Source organism: Scyliorhinus canicula, chromosome 5, assembly GCF_902713615.1.
Source record: "Scyliorhinus canicula chromosome 5, sScyCan1.1, whole genome shotgun sequence".
In the NCBI taxonomy this organism is placed as follows: domain Eukaryota; kingdom Metazoa; phylum Chordata; class Chondrichthyes; order Carcharhiniformes; family Scyliorhinidae; genus Scyliorhinus; species Scyliorhinus canicula.
This window is the reverse complement of record NC_052150.1, coordinates 217071771-217090831: the sequence shown is the minus strand read 5'-3', so window position 1 is coordinate 217090831 and position 19061 is coordinate 217071771. Positions and strand designations below refer to the sequence as shown.

At 47.3% G+C, this 19061-nt stretch overlaps 1 protein-coding gene across 3 annotated transcripts in view; it reads left to right on the top strand.

Annotated features, from left to right (window-relative positions):
• The window catches only part of LOC119966574 (meiosis-specific coiled-coil domain-containing protein MEIOC-like), a 158920-nt gene that overhangs the window by 50064 nt on the left and 89795 nt on the right, over positions 1-19061 (top strand). Inside the window, exons 2-3 of one of the 3 annotated variants that reach the window (XM_038798497.1) lie at positions 6092-6158; positions 15765-15872. The gene's annotated coding sequence lies outside the window, so the exon portion shown is untranslated. Of the gene's footprint in view, positions 1-6007; positions 6159-15764; positions 15873-19061 lie in introns of those variants that run through there. The other 2 variants (XM_038798496.1, XM_038798499.1) reach the window with 2 other exon arrangements.

The following is a 19061-nucleotide window of genomic DNA, read 5'->3' as shown; positions in this document are numbered from 1 at the left end:
CAAACACGTCTTTTGGGAGTTGTGGGAGGAAACCGGAGCGCCCGGAGGAAACCCACACAGACCAGACTCCGCACAGTGACCCAAGTGACCTGGAATCGAACCTGGGACCCTGACACTATGAAGCAACAGTGCTAACCACTGTGCTACCATGCCGCCCTCTTCAAGAAGGGACGGAGACAGGAAATCATAGGCCAGTTAGCTTGACACCTGTCATGGGAAAGTTGTTAGAATCAATCATTAAGGAGATTACGCTGAGCACTTAGAGTTTTAAATATGCCACCCCTTAGCCTAAAACAATGACTCCTCATTCTAGAATGCCCAACACAAGAAACAATCTCTCTACATCTACCTTGTCAATCCACTTTAGCATCTTGCATACCTCAATTACACCTCCTCTTGTTCTTCTAAACTCAAGGCCTCAACTGCTCAATTTATCTTCAAGCCAATGACTTCTGCTTTTGTTTTGTATGTTCAAATAATTGCTATCATTCTGGTTTTCATTTCTTTTGCATTTAAAAGTTTTGATCCTCAACCTAAGAGTTATATTCCTAAAACAAAGGGATCATAAAATTAGATCTAATTATATATGTTACCATGCTATATTTATTTACAATAAAGCATAATTATAGATTGTTAGTTACATTAAGTTCTTACTGTTAATGCGAGAAGAGTATGTGATTTTTATTTACCAAGTGCTCTATAATGGCCAGATTTTATGTTGATTACTGCACACAATGTTCCATTCCAGTTGCACTTCATCTGTTCTTATGCAGGGCCTTGGTGAGGCCACACCTGGAATACTGTGTGCGGTTTTAAAAAAAAGTTTTTATTACGGCATTTATCTATATATGTCAAACACAACCAAAAACAAAAAGAGAACAAACAGGAAATCTCATAAACTTTGTGCAGTTTTGGTCTCCTTATCTGAGGAAGGATGTTCTCGCTCTCGAGGGAGCGCAACAAAGATTTACCAGACTGATTCCTGGGATGCGGGACTGACATATGAGGAGAGATTGAATTGGTTAGGATTGTATAAACTAGAGTTCAGAAGAATGAGGGGGGATCTCATGGATACCTGGAATATTCTAACAGGACAATCCAGGGTAGATGCAAGAAGGATGTTCCCGATGGTGGGAATGTCCAGAACTGGGGGTCACAGTCTGAGGATACGGGATAGACCATTTACGACAGATGAGGAGAAATTTTCACCCAGAGTTTAATTGGCCTGTGGAATTTGTTACCACAGGAAGTAGTTGAAGCCAAAACATTATGGGGGCGATTTATTAAAAAAAAAATTCCAATTAAAGGGTAGTTTAGCGTGGCCAATCCACCTACCCTGCCAATTTTTGAGTTGTGGGGGTGAGACCCACACAGACACAGGGAGAATTTGCAAACTCCACATGGACAGTGATTAAGGAAAGATTTCTAAGTGTGGTCGCGAGCGGGAACTGCTGCGAGCTTCCTGGCGCACAAACCAGCAAGTCCGGCAATGCCTTCCAATATTGATTGGTTCACTTGGCCCCACGAGATATCGCCGCAAATGAAGGCTCTACAACCGATTCACCGGGACAGTGCTCACCAGCTCCCCGCTAACAAGTTCGAGGAGCATTCGAACAACACTTACACAGCCAACCCCAGTCAGTTCGCAGCCACGGCGCCGAGAAGATTGGCCCCAAGATTCGTTGATGTGGACCTGGCAAGGCATCGTAGATGCCGTTGAGGCCAGGAGGGATGTCCTGTTCCCCCGACGGTCCTGGAGGGTGAACCACAGGGTAGCCAGTGCCGCCAGGGACGAGGTGGCAGCGGCTGTAAGCCTGAGAGCGTGACCAGGAGGACTGGCCTCCAGTGTCCCAAGAAGGTCAACGACCTGCCGACTGGGCAGCACGGGTGTGTTGACACCAACGCCAGCCCTTCCCCCCCCCCCCCCCCCCCCCCCCCCAACCCCGGAGACCTTTCTGCCCCAAAGCGAGCATCCACCTCCCAACTCTCAATGTGGCTCCCCCATCCCCACTTATGAACCACACGTGTGGCTAATGATGCCCTCTCTGTGACTGCAGGAGAAGCTTGCACAATCACCAGGACAGGGCCCAGACTAGGGACGGGGTGCCCAATTTAAGAATCCTCACCACCTTCGAGGATCGGGTCCTGGAGGTGACGGGGGTGGCTGAGGAACCACCGGGCCCCACCCGGAGGACCTGTCAAATGTGAGTTGTTATTGCTTTACTGATTGACCCATCCTTCCCACTGACCACATGTCCATTCTCCTGCAGGTCCTCCAGCCGACGGCGACAGCCCATCCCGGGTGGCCCCCCCTCCAGCCTCCCAGGAGAACACCTGGGAGGAGAGCTCCGAGGAAAATAAGATGTCATCCCCACCCTCCGCCAGTGCAGATACACGCACCTGAGGGGGAGTTTGTCAGGCTTCTGGAGCACACTGTTGAGCAACACACAGCTGTTGATGCACATCAGTTGGAGGCAGAAACCCCCAGGTGAGACAGCAGTTGGAGGTCTGCTGGATCCCAGGATCCAGCTGGCTCTCAATCCAATGCTGAGTCTCTGGTACAGGGTTGCCCGGAGCCGATGGAGACGTTAGGGTGCGGCCGGGACATTTTCGAGGGAGACCGACACTCCAGCAGGCCCATAGCTGATTGGAGGAGTCCGAGGCTATGGGTGCAGGTGATGTCGTCAGCAATGCGTGGCACTGAGGCTAGGGTGGCAATCGCAGTGGAGTGCCTGGTGCACGATGTCGGCACCATTCATGAAGGTGTCCAAGGCAACGCGCAGTCGGTGAGGGCCATGGCTGAGGTTCTTGGCGGAATGTCCTATTCACTGGGGGATTTGACCCAGTACCGGAGTGACCTTGATGAGGTTCTGTGGGACGTGTCTCGTTCTCAGATGGGAATGGCTGAGGTGCTGCAGAATTTGTCCCAATCACTGAAGAACATCGCCGAGGGCATTGACACCTTGGTGCAGACATCGGGGAGCCGCTAAGGCTGGCAGAGCTATTTGACGCAGCGGCAGTCGGGGCTCAAACCAATTGCCCCTGAGAATGTGAAGCAAGGGTTAATAGCTAGAACAAGCCAGAATGAATATGGGATATGTTAGTGGAAAATTACAAGTGTAAAAGGAGAACGAACTTGCTGAAATAAGGGAGTTGAATAGCCTTGAGAAACAAGGAAGATGGCCAGGTGACAGGGTATGAAATATGGGAGACGCTTGCAATTATAACTAGCACCTGCTAATTAAGCTAAGACTGCTACAATACTCATGTGCCAATAGATAACTTTAAAGTCTGTATAATTGCTACATACTCATGTGCCAATAGATAACTTTAAAGTCTGTATAATTATGTACTGGAACTATTGCAATAACGAATTAATAACAAATTTATGCTTTGTAATGGGGGCGAGCTCAAGTGACTGTAAGAGACAGCCCCTAACAATACATATAAAAAAAGGATGTTTCGAGCAAAACTTTGGCACTCTCCGAGGTGGACCTTTGGAATACCTAGAGGGCTGCCCCGATCGCAATAAAGAATATTCTGAAGTACGAACCTGTTCGAGACTGTTTCCTCCGGACTGAGTGACAAGTGAATTAGAGACGAGGTGAAGCCCGGGGTCCTATGGGCACCGAGTGGGAGGAGGGGACGTTGGGTGCCAATCTAGACCCATCCCATGGAGTGGGGATGGTGGCCACCAGCTCCCTGAGTTCCACCACTCTGATGAGGCCACGTCTCAAGGTCAGCACTCGGGACAGGGTGGCACGGCTGTGCATGTGGCATTGACAAGTGGGCTAGGACCCTCTGGTCCTGGATCCCCTAGAGGATGCTTGCCAGTGGCATCGAAGGCCACGGGACGAGGTAAGCAGCTGGCTGCCTCCACCTCAGATATGCATCCTGGGGAGACACCTAGATGTAGCTGTAGAGCTAGTGAAGCATGTTGAGGATCACTGAGGGCACCATGGTGAGGGGATAAGTAATAATAATCTTTATCTTTATTGTCACAAGTAGGCTTACATTAACACTCAATTAAGTTACTGTGAAAAGTCCCTGGTCTCCACATTCCGGCACCTGTTCGGGTACATTGGGATAATTCAGAATATCCAATTCACGTAACAGCATGTCTTTCGTGACTGTAGGGGGAGTGTGGGGTGAGGGTGGTGGGGAGAGGGGAGCGGCACCATCAGGAGTGTAGAACTGTATGACACCTGTGATACATTGAAAACACTTGAGCACAACCAGTATGACGCCTCTGTCACTTTCTTCCGCTATGCAGGTTGATCTCTGAACCCATGGTCCATCTCCGTAGCACTCAACCACCCTCTGGCTGGGGGCATGTCCCCCGAGCTGTGTCCCAACCCCTATGTGATTGGATGTTGGCTGCTGTGTGTGATGTTGCCCCCCCGCATCAAGTTTTGATTGAGATGCTAGGCTCCCACATCCTACATGGCCCGCCTACCCATTTGGGTTGTATGATGTGGTCACTTAAGCACGATTGCCAATTCTCTATTAGCAAAAGCCTTCAGCTGCATGGCAAAAGGCCTCAGCAGTCTGTGGGGGTTATGGGTGTTTGGTGCGGCAGATGGTCAGGGGCTAGGGTTGCCTCCGGAACATGTACACACAATCCAGTGATTGGCATGCTGTTGCTGTGTGCAGTTGCCACCCCCCCCCCCCCCCTTCCCATGGTGGCCCACCCCTCTGGAGGTTCCCCCCACACAAGTCGAGGGTCCCCCAACCCTCGCCAAGCACTGCAAACTTTGGCGCCTGGCGCGGTTCAGTGTTCATCCTCCCCCGCTATTCACCGGCCTCGTTTCGCTCAAGCGCAATGAGGCCTGAGAATCGGGCCCTGGATGTTTTCAAGAAGTAGTTAGATACAGTACTTGGGACTAAGTGGGAAGGCTATTGAGTTGTATGATCAGCCATGATCACAATCAAAGAATCCCTCCAGTGCAGAAGAGGCCATTCGGCCCATCGGGGCTGTAACCCCCACCCAACCCACACAACTTTTGGACACTCAGGGACAATTTTACCACGGCCAATCCACCTAACCTGCATGTCTTTGCACTGTGGGAGGAAACTGGACCACCAGGAGTAAACCCACGTGGGCAGGAATGGTGTAACGAGCTTGATGCACCGCAAGGCCTCTTGCTCCTATTTTCTTTGTCTCTTTGTATCCTATATAATAAATTATACCACGTTTCGGCGATTGGTATTTTTACGTGTTGTTATCCTCGCTTGAAAGTACAGCTCGGTGGCCCCTTTTTCTGTTCGGGCACATTAATGTAATTTTTTAACTCAACTTTGTTAATGATAGGTCAAGAATTCCGAACTTATTTAAAAAAATGAGTTGTGCCAAACTATAGTGTTAACAATAGACAGTTGCATACAATTAGCAATTACATTCAGATTTAGATGTTTTCGTTATGAATTCAGACCCTTCAAATTAAGTTCTGGTCTCACTCAATTCTGATCCTTTTTCATGTGTATGTAAACATTCCCTCGTGCGCCGCATCATCCATTAATCCATTAGAGACTGCAGATAGAACAGGCTATTAGGATTCCGTGTACATATTTTTTAATCAGCGAGTTTGTAATATACAGTACACCAACACTGAGCCCCCATGTCTACACGAGAACGCTAAATCTACAAATTAGTACGGTTGGGCTGTTGAGAAAACTGAGAATTCACATTTCTGAGATTAATCTGAAAATGCTGGAGCCAGTTCGATTCCTTTCGGTTATCGACCTATAACATCAACCCTACCTTACTCTTTTAAAATATGTTGCTTGGCCCACTGAATAATTCCAGCATTGTGTTTTTACATTTAAAAGTCATTTTTTGTCTTGAATGTCTCGGCAGTTGAACTATATTGTCTGCCTGTGTTTGATGCAATGCTAATCGTGATCGATTTGCATTCCTGAATATGTTCTTTGGAAAACTTAATCGCACTGGTTGGTGAACAAAGACGTCATTGTACAGGAAGGAAAACGTGAAGAATTGATAATCTATTTCCTGTTATTGCACAGTTGAAAGTGTGTTTCCTGTTAGCAACCCAGAAGGTGTAGAACTAATGGCGACTCGTTTACTCGACAGATACGCAAATAGATCCCGCGATTGTGAAAAAAATGTCACGACCTAAATACTACTGATCGCACCTCAAGTGAGTATACATTACTTCTAAAGATGATGTGTGGAATTTCTCCCGCTCCTCAGACAGAGGTTGGTTTGCATAGTAAAGATTACGTAAACGTCGACAGATCAACATCGCCATAAATGTAAGGGGCCGATCTTTCCAGCGTTGTTAGGCGTTATTAATAGTTCGGGTGTGCGACTATAATAGTTTTCTTGAACGCACATTTGAGCAACACATTGATTGACTCGATTTGCAATATATTGGCTAGCAAATGCCGAATGACAGAAAGGCAAAAAGATCTTTCACATTCGAGTTGGCCTAAGATGTGCTGAGAATCTTCATGCAAACAAAAAGCTACCATCATAATTAATTTTATGCAGATAACGAATAACTGCAGATTTATACTTAACCTCTTTGTGAATAGAAGTATCTGTATTGAACATACATACAAACAGACAAGTTAGGGAATTAAGTCATGCACCTGTTAACACATTCAACTCTGAGAGAAAAACAGATCGGCCAAATGTAACTTGTACGACTGTTTTGACAGGGCCTTGTAGTATCAATCAAATTAGAGTTATAGTCATAGTCATAAATGTTTACAGCATGGAAACAGGCCCTTCGGCCCAGCTTGTCCATGCCGCCCAGTTTCTATCACTAAGCTAGTCCCATTTGCCTGCATTTGGCCCCTATACCTACCCTGCCCATGTAACTGTCTAACTTTTTAAAAGGAAAATATTGTGCCCGCCACTACCACTGCCTTTGGCAGCTCGTTCCAGATGCTCACCACCCTTTGTGTGAAAACAATTTCCCCTCTGGTCTCTTTGTATCTCTCCCCTCTCATCTTAAACGTATGCCCTCTAGTTCTGGACTCCTCTACCTTTGGGAAGAGATGTTGACTATCTTATCTGTGCCCCTCATTATTTTATAGACCTCTATAAAATCACCCCTAAACCTTCTACACTACAGGGGAAAATATCCTGGTAGCAGCCTCGTAAATCTCTTCTGCACTCTTTCTAGTTTAATAATATCCTTCCTATAATAGGGTAACCAGAACTGAACACAGTATTCCATGTGTGGTTTTACCAATGTCTTGTAGAACTTCAACAAGACGTCTCAACTCCTGTATTCAATATTCTGACCAATGAAATCTAGCATGCCGAATGCCTTCTTCACCACCCTGTCCACCTGCGACTCCACCTTCAAGGAGCTATGAACCTGTACCCCTAGATCTCTTTGTTCTGTAACTCTCCCCAACTCCCTACCATTAACTGAGTAAGTCCTGCCCTGATTTGATCTATCAAAATATATCACCTTACATTTATCCAAATTAAACTCCATCTGCCATCCATCGGCCCACTGGCCCAATTGATAATTATCCTGTTGCAATCTTATATAACCTTCTTCACTATCCACTATGCCACCAATCTTGGTGTCATCTGCAAACTTACTAACCATGCCTCCTACATTCTCATCCAATCATTAATATATGTAATAAATAACAGTGGACCCAGCACCGATCACTGAGGCACACCGCTGGTCACAATTAGACCAGATCAAATATAAATACTCCCTTGAACTAATAATGCAGGACCAGTTGCTATGTCATGCCATAAGAACATGAAGGGCAGTATTGTGATGGAGTGGGCTAGCCCTGCAGCCTCACGGCGCTGAGGTTGCAGGTTCGATCCCGGCTCTGGGTCACTTTCCTTGTGGAGTTTGCACATTCTCCCCGTGTTTGCGTGGGTTTTGCCCCCACAACCCAAAGATGTGCAGGCTAGGTGGATTGGCCACGCTAAATTGCGCCTTAATTAGAAAAAATTAATTGGGTACACTAAATTTATAAAACAAAAAATGCTATAAAAACATGCAGGTAATCTTATTTTTTAAATTTGTTCATGGGATGTGGGTGTTGCTGGCCAGGCCAGCATTTATTGTCCATCCCGACCTGCCCATTTCAGAGGGCATTTAAGAGTCAACCATATTTCTGTGGATCTGGAGTCACAGGTAGGCTAGACCAGATAAGGATGGCAAATTTCCTTCCCGGTTGGATGGGTTTTACAACAATCGATGATCTTGACCAATTGTAATTGATCCATATTGGCAGCATTTTTGAGGAGAGTGTTCCACATTTTCCGACAATTTTTGGCCAATATGAGGAGACTATGGAATGTGGTGATGTCACCCCCGTCGGGTTTGGAGCCAGAGGTAATAATCTCGATGGATGCTGAGAAAGCGTTCGACCGGATAGAATGGGAGTATCTCTCTGAGATACTGGGATAGTTCGGGTCTGGACCCAGGTTTTTCTTGGATCAGACTGCTATCTAAGACCTCCACTGCAAACATTCGTACTAATGCTTTATGCTTGGGGTACTTTTGATTGTACAGAGGAATACGGCAGGGGTGTTCCTGTTACTTTTTGCGTTGGCAGTTGAGAACTGCGGGCTGAGGTCATTGACAGAGTAGAAGGGTACTGAGAGGGGAGATATGAAGCAACGAGTATCCGTGTACGTGACAGACCCTCTCTCCAGTGTGGGAAGGATTATGGAAGTGTTAAGAAAGTTTGGCTCCTTTTCGGGGTATAAACTTAATGTGGGGAAGAGTGAGGTGTTTCCAGTGAGCCCTGAGGGACAGGGAGGAGGTTGAGATAATTTGCTATTTCGGCTCGTTAGGCCTAGCTTCAGATATTTGGGAATATTGGTGGTTCACAACTGGGTATTGCTCCATAAGTTGAATTTGGCCAGTCTGGTTGAAGTGGTGAAGGGAGATTTGAAGATGTGGGATGCTCTGTCGCTATTGTTGGCAGGGCGGGTTGAAACGGTGAAACTGACGATCCTCCCAAAATTCTTATTTATTTTCTAGAGTCTCCCGATCTTTTTACCTTAATCTTTCTTTGGGAAGATTAATAAGCTGATTTTGACTCTGTTTGAGTAGGCAAGACACCTCGGGTTCGGAGAGCATTTTTGCAGAGTGATAGGTGGTCAGTGGGGTTGGCATTGTCGAATTTGATGAACTACTACTGGGCCCCGAATATCAAGAAGGTTCGGAAACGGGTCGTGGAGGAAGGGTCATGTACAGGGTTGTGCTTGAGGGCATTAATGAAGGCTCCTCTTCCGTTATCACCGGTCAGTTACTCTACGAGTCAGGTGGTGGTAGCCTCGTTAAGAGTCTGGAACCAGTTTAGGCAACATGTTATGCTAGAGGCAATGTCATTGAAGGCGCCGATATGTGGGAACCACGTTACCTTTGTGGGGTAGACTTGACTTCCAGGATCTGGGAATGGGAAGGGTTAGAGAGATTTAGGGATTTATTTGTGGAGGGTAGATTTGCGGGGCTGGAGGACTGGTGGAAACATTTCAGCTCCCGAATGGAAATGGGTTCAGGTATTTACAGGTGAGGAGCTTTCTGTTGCCACTCCCCTCATTGATGGACAAGGCAATATCTGAGAATGACATAGGGGAGGGGAAGATTTTGGATATCTATGGACAATTGAGCGAGAGGCCCTTGCTGGAGGAGATAAGGAGGAAGTGGGAGGAAGAGTTGGGTGTTGCATTTGAAGGGGGGGGAGGGGGTGTGGAGTGAAGCTGTAGTTGGATAAACTCTACCTCCTCATGTGCGAGACATTGCCTGATTCAATTTAAAGTAGTGCACAGAGTGCATATGAGCAAAACACGCATGAGTGGAGGATAGATGTGAGCGGTCGGTGTTCAAGGGGGTTGGCGAACCACACACCCATGTTCTGGCCCTGTCGAAAATTGGGGAAGTTCTGGGAGTTGTTTTGCCCAGATAATATCAGATATTTTAGGGGTAAGAGTGACGCGGGCCCGTGGATGGCGATTTTTGGGGTATCAGATGAGCTAGGAGTGCAGGATGGGAGAACGGCTGACGTATTGGCCTTTGCCTCCCTGATAGCCCGGAGGAGGGTTTTGCTAGGATGGCGGACTCCTGAGCCACCAAGGGCAACAGCCGGGGGGAGGGGGTTGCAAAAAATAAAACAGGGCACATGGTATGATGGTGGGTTGTTTGTTTATTATGAAAATTGTATAAAGTTGAATGAGTGTTGTTTGTGTCTGTTGTAAAATGGAAAATGTCCTGAATAAAAATAATTTTAAAAAAAATAATGAATAGTCAGCATTGATTTCAAACAGGAAAGTCCAGCTTGAATTTTTTTCAAGAGGCAACGGAGAGTAAGGAAGGGTAATGTAGTTGATGTGATCGCTTTATTTTTTAAAAAGTATTTTTGTTCCAAATTTTGAACATTTTTACAATTTAAAATAGTGACAAAACCTACCCAACATACTAACCCCCTCCACCCGCCCATATCTCCCCTCCCTCAGCAGTCAACGGTAACCAACACTCCAAAATGCAAAATGAACAATCCCCAACTTTTGCAGTACCGATCAGCCAACCCCCCAAAAAGCAAATTTCATCTTCTCCAGGGCTAAAACCTCCAGCAGGTTCCCCCCGCCATGCCGAAGCACAGGGTGACGAAGCTGACCTCCACCCCAACAAGACCCGCCTTCAAGCAATCAGCGAGGCAAAGGCTAAGACACCTGCCCCTGCACCAGTCTGCAACTCCGACCGGTCCGACAGCCCGAAAAAGGCTTCCACCGGACCCCACATCAACATGCAAAAGCTCATTCTCCCATCAGCCATACCCCCCTCTATGGACACCTTAATCTTATTCGCCCTTGCCCTTATTCGGATGGCATGATAGCACAGTGGGTAGCATTGTTGCTTCACAGCGCCAGGGTCCCAGGTTCAATTCTCGACTAGGGTCACTGCCTTTGCAGTGTCTGCACATTTTCCCTGTGTCTGCATGGGTTTCCTCCGGGTGCTCCGGCTTCCTCCCGCAAGTCTCGAAAGACGTCCTGTTAGGTAATGTGGACATTCTTAAAAAAAATTCTCCCTCCATGTACCCGAACAGGTGCTGGAATGTGGCGACTTGGGGATTTTCACGGGAACTTCATTGCAGTGTTAATGTAAGCCTACTTAGAACATAGAACATACAGTGCAGAAGGAGGCCATTCGGCCCATCGAGTCTGCACCGACCCACTTAAGCCCTAACTTCCACCCTATCCCCGTAACCCAATAACCCCATCTAATCTTTTTGGTCACTAGGGCAATTTATCATGGCCAATCCACCTAACCTGCATGTCTTTGGACTGTGGGAGGAAACCGGAGCACCTGGAGGAAACCCACGCAGACACGTGCAGACTCCGCACAGACAGTGACCCAGTGGGGAATCGAACCTGGGACCCTGGCGCTGTGAAGCCACAGTGCTATCCACTTGTGCTACCGTGCTGCCCATAAAGATTATTATTATAGAACTTTGATCTCAGGGCCATCCTTGTCCTTTCCATAACAATATTGAACCTAACGGAGTAATGATCATTGTCTGCAAAGTTCCCCCACTGATACTTCAACCACTTGCCTCGCTTCGTTACCAAAAATTAAATCCAGGACCGCCCCCTCTCTTGTCGTTCCTTCTATGTACTGGCTTTAAAGGTTCTCTTGGATATCTTTTAAGAGTTCCGCTCCCTCTAAACCTTTCACACTACGGCTATCCCAGTTAATGTTCAGGAAGTTGAAATCCCCCACTATCACTACCCGATTACTTCCCTGTGGCTGCATGGGTCTCACCCTCGCATCCCGAAGATGTGCAGGGTAGGTGTTTTGGCCACACTAATGTGCCCATTAAGTGGAAAAATAATAAAACAAAATATATATAGATATATATATGAAAAAAAATCACTACCTACTCTATTACTTTTACACTTTGAAATTTACCTACATATCTGCTCTTCCATTTCTCTCGGACTCTGAGGGAGCCTATGAAACACTCCCAGAAATGTGGTTGCTCCTTTTTGGTTTTTAAGTTCTACCCATATGGCTTCATCTGATGAGCCTTCGAAGATGTTGTCCCTCCTGACTACTGTAATTGGTAATTGATTTCCTGATCAAACTTGTGACATTCACACTTCCCTCTCTCACCTGAAGATCCTGTATCCTGGAATATTGAGCTGCCAATCCTGCCCCTCTCTCAACCATGTCGCCGTGACAGCAATGAAATCATTCCCCCATGTTTAAATTTGTGCCCTCAATTCATCTGCCTTGTTTGTCAGACTCCTTGCATTTAAATAAATACCATCCACTCTTGCCAAACTCTCTTGTGAATTAACTAGTCTAGACATTCCTGTCTCACTTGATGTTTCTTCTCATTTTGGCTGTGTTTCGAGCGCCCCGCAGTGCCTTCGTGAATTTTTTGTCGAAGTCGATAAGGAACCCGTCAGCTCCCGGCGCCTTCTGTGCCTGCATGGAGTTGCTACTCTCCGTGACCTCTCCTCGTTCTAGTAGTGCTTCCACACACACACACACACACACACACACACACACACACACCCCCCCCCCCCCAAACTTATCTTCCACAACGACTGACATGTCCAGTCTGTCGAAAAACTGTTTCATCCCCAAGTCCCCATCAGGGGGCTCGGAGATATGCAGTCACCGGTAGAAGGCCTTGAACGCTTCGTTGACCTTGTTTTGGTCCGGCTATGAATCCGCCTCTGCTATTCCTCACCTGTGCTATTTCACTCCTGACTGCCTGCTTTCTCAGCTGGTGAGCCTGCAGGTGGCTAGCCTTGTCTCCGTGTTCGTAGAAGGTCCCCTGTGTCTGGTGGAGTTGGTGCACTGCCTTCAAGGTGGATAGCAGGTTAACAACCATTTGTAGCTTTTCCTCTCTTCCAGAAGCTGTACGGTCAGTGCCTCGGAGTACCTTCTGTCGACCACCAGAATTGAGGGGATCAGCTGTGGCCTAGCCGCTCTCTCTTCCCTGGTGCTGCATGCCTTAGAGGCAAGAATTTCTCCTCTAATCACAGCCTTTAGTGAGTGCCTCCCAGAACATGGAAGGTGAGACTAACCAGTTCCAGTTGTTCGTAACATACTCGCCAATGGGCTGTGATGTTTTCTGGCCGAAGATCTTTCCGGCCAGTTGGGTCGTGTCCAACCTCCAAGTGGGGCGTTTGTCACGGCCTGCCTTCAACCTCACATCCATGTAATGTAGAGCATGGTCAGACATTACAATCGCGGTATATTTTGCCCGTACTATCTCTGGAAGCAGCGATTTCCCTCCTACAAAGAAGTCGATGCGGGTATAGACCTTGTCTACTGGCGAGATAAACAGGAATTCCTTCTCACTTGGGTGCATGAACCGCCATGGATCATCTGTCCCAGTTCTCTAGCTATGCCTGCCATTTTTCCTGTTCTGGGTTTGATCTGACCATCAGTGGGTCCTGTGCACAGTTGACACCCCCACTCCCATGATCAGTCAATGTGTATCTATGTCGGAGATTCCTGCCATTGTCTTTACAAATTTAGTGTCATCCACTTGGGAGCGTACATGTTGACAAGGGCTACCGGTACTCCGTCTGGGACACTGCTGACCATGACGTACCGTTCCCCTTTGTCTGTAACCTTCCTCGTCGCAGTAAATACCGTCCTATTACCCATCAATATGCTTACCCCCTAGCTCTCGACCTGTGGCCAGAATGTTTACCCATCCATTCTTTTCCGCAGTCGGTCTGCATTTCTTGGAAGTAGACTATGTCAGCTTTCATACTTTTCAGGTGGGCAAAACTCTGGATCTTTTCACTGGGAAGTTAAGTCCCCTGATGTTCCAGGTGAGTATTCTGAAGGGGGAGTTTATGTCTCTCCACCCCCTTCCTGTGGGATCAACCATACGTACCTTGTTGATGCGCCCCTGCACTCTGGGTTTTCCCATTGTTAGGGGGCCATCCAAAATGGCCACGGTCACTGTTCTTCTAATGGGGCTGGCCCCTGCGCTCCGGTGTTTCCCTGTGTCCAGGGGCCACCCAACATGGTTGGCAACTGTGTATACGCCATGTGGGTGAACCCCTGCACTCCGGGGTTTCCCTTTGTTCAGGACCCCTTCAAAGTGGCTACTTTTGGTGCCATCTTGTTCCACGTTTCCGAGAGAGACCTGCTGAAGCCCGTATAGAGCACTTCCCCTACTGCCATTCTCTTCTCTCTCTGTTCTTCTCTCTTCCCGCCCCCCATTTCGTCCAGACGCTCCCGCCACAGTGGGAGATATGCCGCGGCCAGTCCCTCACTCATACCTCCTGGCGCTAGTTTTCCCGCTAGTGTGGTGGCACCCCTTCTGTGGTCGGTCCGACCCCCTCCTATGCCCGCTCTGCTGGTGTCTCCTTTATCTCCTCACCCTCTCCTGCGCTCTGCTACACTTGCTCCCTTCTTTTAACAAACTGGTTCCCCTGTTCATAACGAGGAGATGCAGTCCCATACAAAATCATCCATTGGTTTATTCCGCCTCCTCCTTCCTTAGCCCTGTCTCCCTTGCTGTCTGTCCACACCATTCTTAAGTCTAACTCGTCCGCCTCTGCAGGAGCAGTAAAGTAATGTTCCTTGCCCTGATATGGTACCCAGAGCTTGGCTGGGTACAGCATCCGAATTTGATTTTGTTTTTGTATAGGGCCGATTTAGCCTCATTAAATTCTGCCCTGCGCTTAGCCAGGTCCGCCCCAATGCCCTGGTAGACTCTGATTTTATGTCCCCATCAGTTGCATGCCTTAGTCTGTCTGGCTCATTGAAGAATCCTTTCCTGGTCCTGGTATATGTGCAGTTTGGCAATGACCCCTCCCGGCTGCGCCCCTGCCTTAGGTTTTGGCCGGAAAGACGCGCGAGCCCTGTCGATTTCCAGCGACTTGAGGAAGCTATCCCTCCCCACCTGGTTGCCCAGCATTTGGGCCACATAATCAATTCCTTCTGGCAAGTCCACTGTTATGATATTCTGCCGCCTCAACCAATTTTCTTGGTCCTCCACTTTTCCTTTCAGGCTCCCCTGGGTCGCCACCAACCTCTTGATTTCAGCCTCGAGGGCGACGATTCGGTTACTCTGGTCCGTTGATTCATTTTCCACCTCCTTTATCGTTCTCCCCTGTGGGGGACTCCCTCTCTCAGGGGTGGCTGGTGACCACTCACCTTGTGGGTTTGCTGACCCGCTTGTTCGCCACTCTTGTCCCTTGCTGCATTCTTGGTACACCGACAGCTTCTTGAGCTGCTGCTTCCTGCCATTTTTATTGTATATCTTGTCATTGATGGTGAGGGGATGTTTTCGGTCTAATTTTGCAGGCTAAATTCGAGTGCCTATTTTTATGTCTTACGGAGGAGAGCCACCTGATGTGCAATTACTCAGCTCATCCCATCACCAGAAGTCAACCCTTTGATATCCTGTGATTCACTCCTGGTAGTTCTTCGTCCTTTTTGTTGGGAGGTGTTGATGGCACTGATCATAATCCAAGTATATAGCTGTTGGTCCTCTATAATTGTATGGAATGATGTTGGCTCTGTCTGTGCCTGAGATTGGTGTTGTGTTGCATTGTTTTTTTAAGAAGATATTTTATTGAGGCATTTATAAATATTTACAATTTTAAACATCTGATTACATCGAGGGCCAAAGGGCTTGTACTGTGCAGTAATGTTCTATGTTCTAATGTTCTATGTTCTACAACTTGTTGCATTGTTTGGTATATATTTAACATCCTTTTAGAACTGGGGTGCTCTTGAATTTTCTTTTTTTTATGGGTGTGTCTAAAAAAGATCCGAGATTGGATCCTGCAGTTGTACAGACGGATCTCGTATCCGAGGGAAGGAGTGGTGTGTCATTGGTGCCTCTGGCACTGCTGGAGATGAGGGAGTTGCATAATGGTATGTGTCTGAACATTGTGCAAAACATTTATCATGAACTCTCATGGTAATCGCAAGCATTAACTGTGTGGGAAAGTGTGCACAATCTTACCATGTCTTCATGTCTTTATCCTCTTCTCCCTTCTTCTCTGGTGGGGCATTTAGAAGTAGCAAGATATATCTAATGATTATATTGACCCAGTTGTATTGCCGTTCTCCCATTCCCCTCTGCATTCTTGTATGTTGAACTGTTACTTTTTCTTGCTGTGCTGTCCCATTCTTGTGGTTTTGTTGCATTGTTTGTTAAAATGTAAAACCTCAATAAATATTTTTTTTAAAAGGGAACATATTTTCTCTTGAGGCTGCTGCTAGCTTTTTCCCTATAGGTTGCTGACATCTTGCATTGTCTGGTGAAGACAACTGGGCTGGAGAGAGTAAAATGTGCTGGACTGGTATTTAAATGTGGCACCGGAAGATTTGAACCGATCAGCTAAGGGTGGATGGTCAAATCAGCTGCCGGTCTGTCAGGAAATTCAAAGGAGGACACACTTATGCATAATTAATGTGTTTCCATGCACAGAATATGGCTGTTCTAGTCGGTGGGACATGCAGTGCTGGAGCCACCCACCATTGCACTTAGTCGCAAAATGGGAGAATTCCGCCCATAGTGAGTTAAAGAGGATTTTGCATGTTCGGAAGTAGTAAAATCTTTAGTCAGAGATAAAATGTCATCCAGGGTGTTAAGAGAAGCAAGGGAACAAACAGAGGCTCTGACTATAATTTTCTAGTAAGAAGTCTTACAACACCAGGTTAAAGCCCAACAGGTTTGTTTTGAATCACTAGCTTTCAGAGCACTGCTCCTTCCTCAGGTGAATGAAGAGGTAGGTTTCAGAAACATATATATAGACAGTCAAAGATGCAAGACGATACTTTGAATGCGTGTCTTTGCCGGTAATTAAATCTTTTCAGGTTCAGACGGAGCAACTGGAGAGAGGGCTAATCACAGGTTAAAGAGCTGTGAATTGTCTCAAGCCAGACAGTTGATAGGATTTTGCAAGCCCAGCCCAATGGTGGGGGGATGAATGTAATGCAACATGAATCCAAGGTCCCGGTTGAAGCCGTGCTCAAGTATGTGGAACTTGGCTATAAGGTTCTGCTCGGCAATTCTGTGTTGTCGCGCGTCCTGAAGGCCGCCTTGGAGAACGCTTAGCCGAAGATCAGAGGCTGAATGCCCTTGACTGCTGAAATGTTCCCCGACTGGAACCTTCCTGCCTGGCCATAGTCGCGCGATGTCCGTTCATCCGTTGTTGCATCGTCTGCACGGCCTCGCCAATGAACCACGCTACGGAATATCCTTTCCTGCAGCGTATGAGGTAGACAACGTTGGCCATGACGCACGAGTATGTACCACGTACCTGGTGGGTGGTGTTCTCACATGTAATGGTGGTAGCCATGTCGATGATCTGGCACGTCTTGCAGAGATTGCCGTGGCAGGGTTGTGTGGTGTCGTGGTTGCTGTTCTGAAGGCTGGGTAGTTTGCTGCAAACAATGGACCGTTTGAGGTTCCCCAGGGCCTGGTGGGATCTACCCCAGAATACTGAAGGAGGCTAGAGAGGAAATTGCTTGAGGCCTTGACAGAAGTCTTTGGATCCTCACTGTCTTCAGGTGATGTCCCAGAGGACTGGAGAATAGCCAATGTTGTTCCTTTGTTTAAGAAGGGTAGCAAGGATAATCAAAGGGAACTACAGGCCGGTGAGCCTTACGTCAGTGGTAGGGAAATTACTGGAGAGAATTCTTCGAGACAGGATCTACTCCCATTTGGAAGCAAGTGGTCGTATTGGCGAGAGGCAGCATGGTTTTGTGAAGGGGATGTCGTGTCTCATTAACTTGATAACAGTTTTTCGAAGAGGTCACAAAGATGATTGATGCAGGTCGGGCAGTGGATGTTGTCTATATGGACTTCAGTGAGGCCTTTGACAAGGTCCATCATGGTAGACTGGTACAAAAGGTGAAGTCACACGGGATCAGAGGTGAGCTGGCAAGATGGATACAGAACTGGCTAGATCATAGAAGGCAGAGAGTAGCAATGGAAGGGTGCTTTTCTGATTGGAGGGCTGTGACTAGTGGTGTTCTGCAGGGATCAGTGCTGGGACCTTTGCTGTTTATAGTATATATGAATGATTTGGAGAAAAATGTAACTGGTCTGATTAGTAAGTTTGCGGACGACACAAAGGTTGGTGGAATTGTGGATAGCGATGAGGACTGTCAGAGGCTACAACAGGATTTAGATTGTTTGGAGACTTGGGCGGCGAGATGGCAGATGGAGTTTAATCCGGACAAATGTGAGGTAATGCATTTTGGAAGGTCTAATAGGAAGGGAATATACAGTGAATGGTAGAACCCTCAAGAGTATTTGCTGTGGCATGTTGGAACTGTCGATTGATGAGTCGAGTGCCACATCCCGTTCATACGAGGGCATCTTTCAGCGTCTGTAGATGTTTGTTACGCTCCTCCTCGTCTGAGCAGATCCTATGTATACGGAGGGCTTGTCCATAGGGGATGGCTTCTTTAATGTGTTTAGGGTGGAAGCTGGAGAAGTGGAGCATCGTGAGGTTATCCTTGGGCTTACGGTAAAGCAAAGTGCTGAGGTGACCATCATTGATGGAGATGAGTGTGTCCAAGAATGCAACCAATTCTGGAGAGTAGTCCATGGTGAGTCTGATGGTGGGATGGAACGTATTGATGTCATTGTGTAGTCGTTTCAGTGATTCTTCGCTGTGGGTCCAAAGGAAAAATATGTAATCGATATATCTGGAATATAACGTCGGTTGAAGGTCCTGTGCGGTGAGGAGGTCTTGTTCAAACTTGTGCATGAAGATGTTGGCATATTGAGGTGTGAATTTGGTCCCCCTGGCTGTTCCGTGTGTCTGGATAACGAACTTGTTGTTGAAGGTGAAGACGTGATCCAGAATGAAGCGAATGAGTTGCAGAATTGCGCCTGGCGATTGGCAGTTGTCGGTGTTGAGTACTGAGGCTGTTGCAGCAATGCCCTCTTCATGGGGGATGCTGGTGTAGAGTGCCGAGATGTCCATTGTGACGAGGAATGTTCTTGGTTCAACTGGTCCATGGGTGCTGAGTTTCTGTAAGAAGTCCGTCGGGCTAAATCGCTGGCTATGAAAGCAGACCAAGGCAGGCCAGCAGCACGGTTCA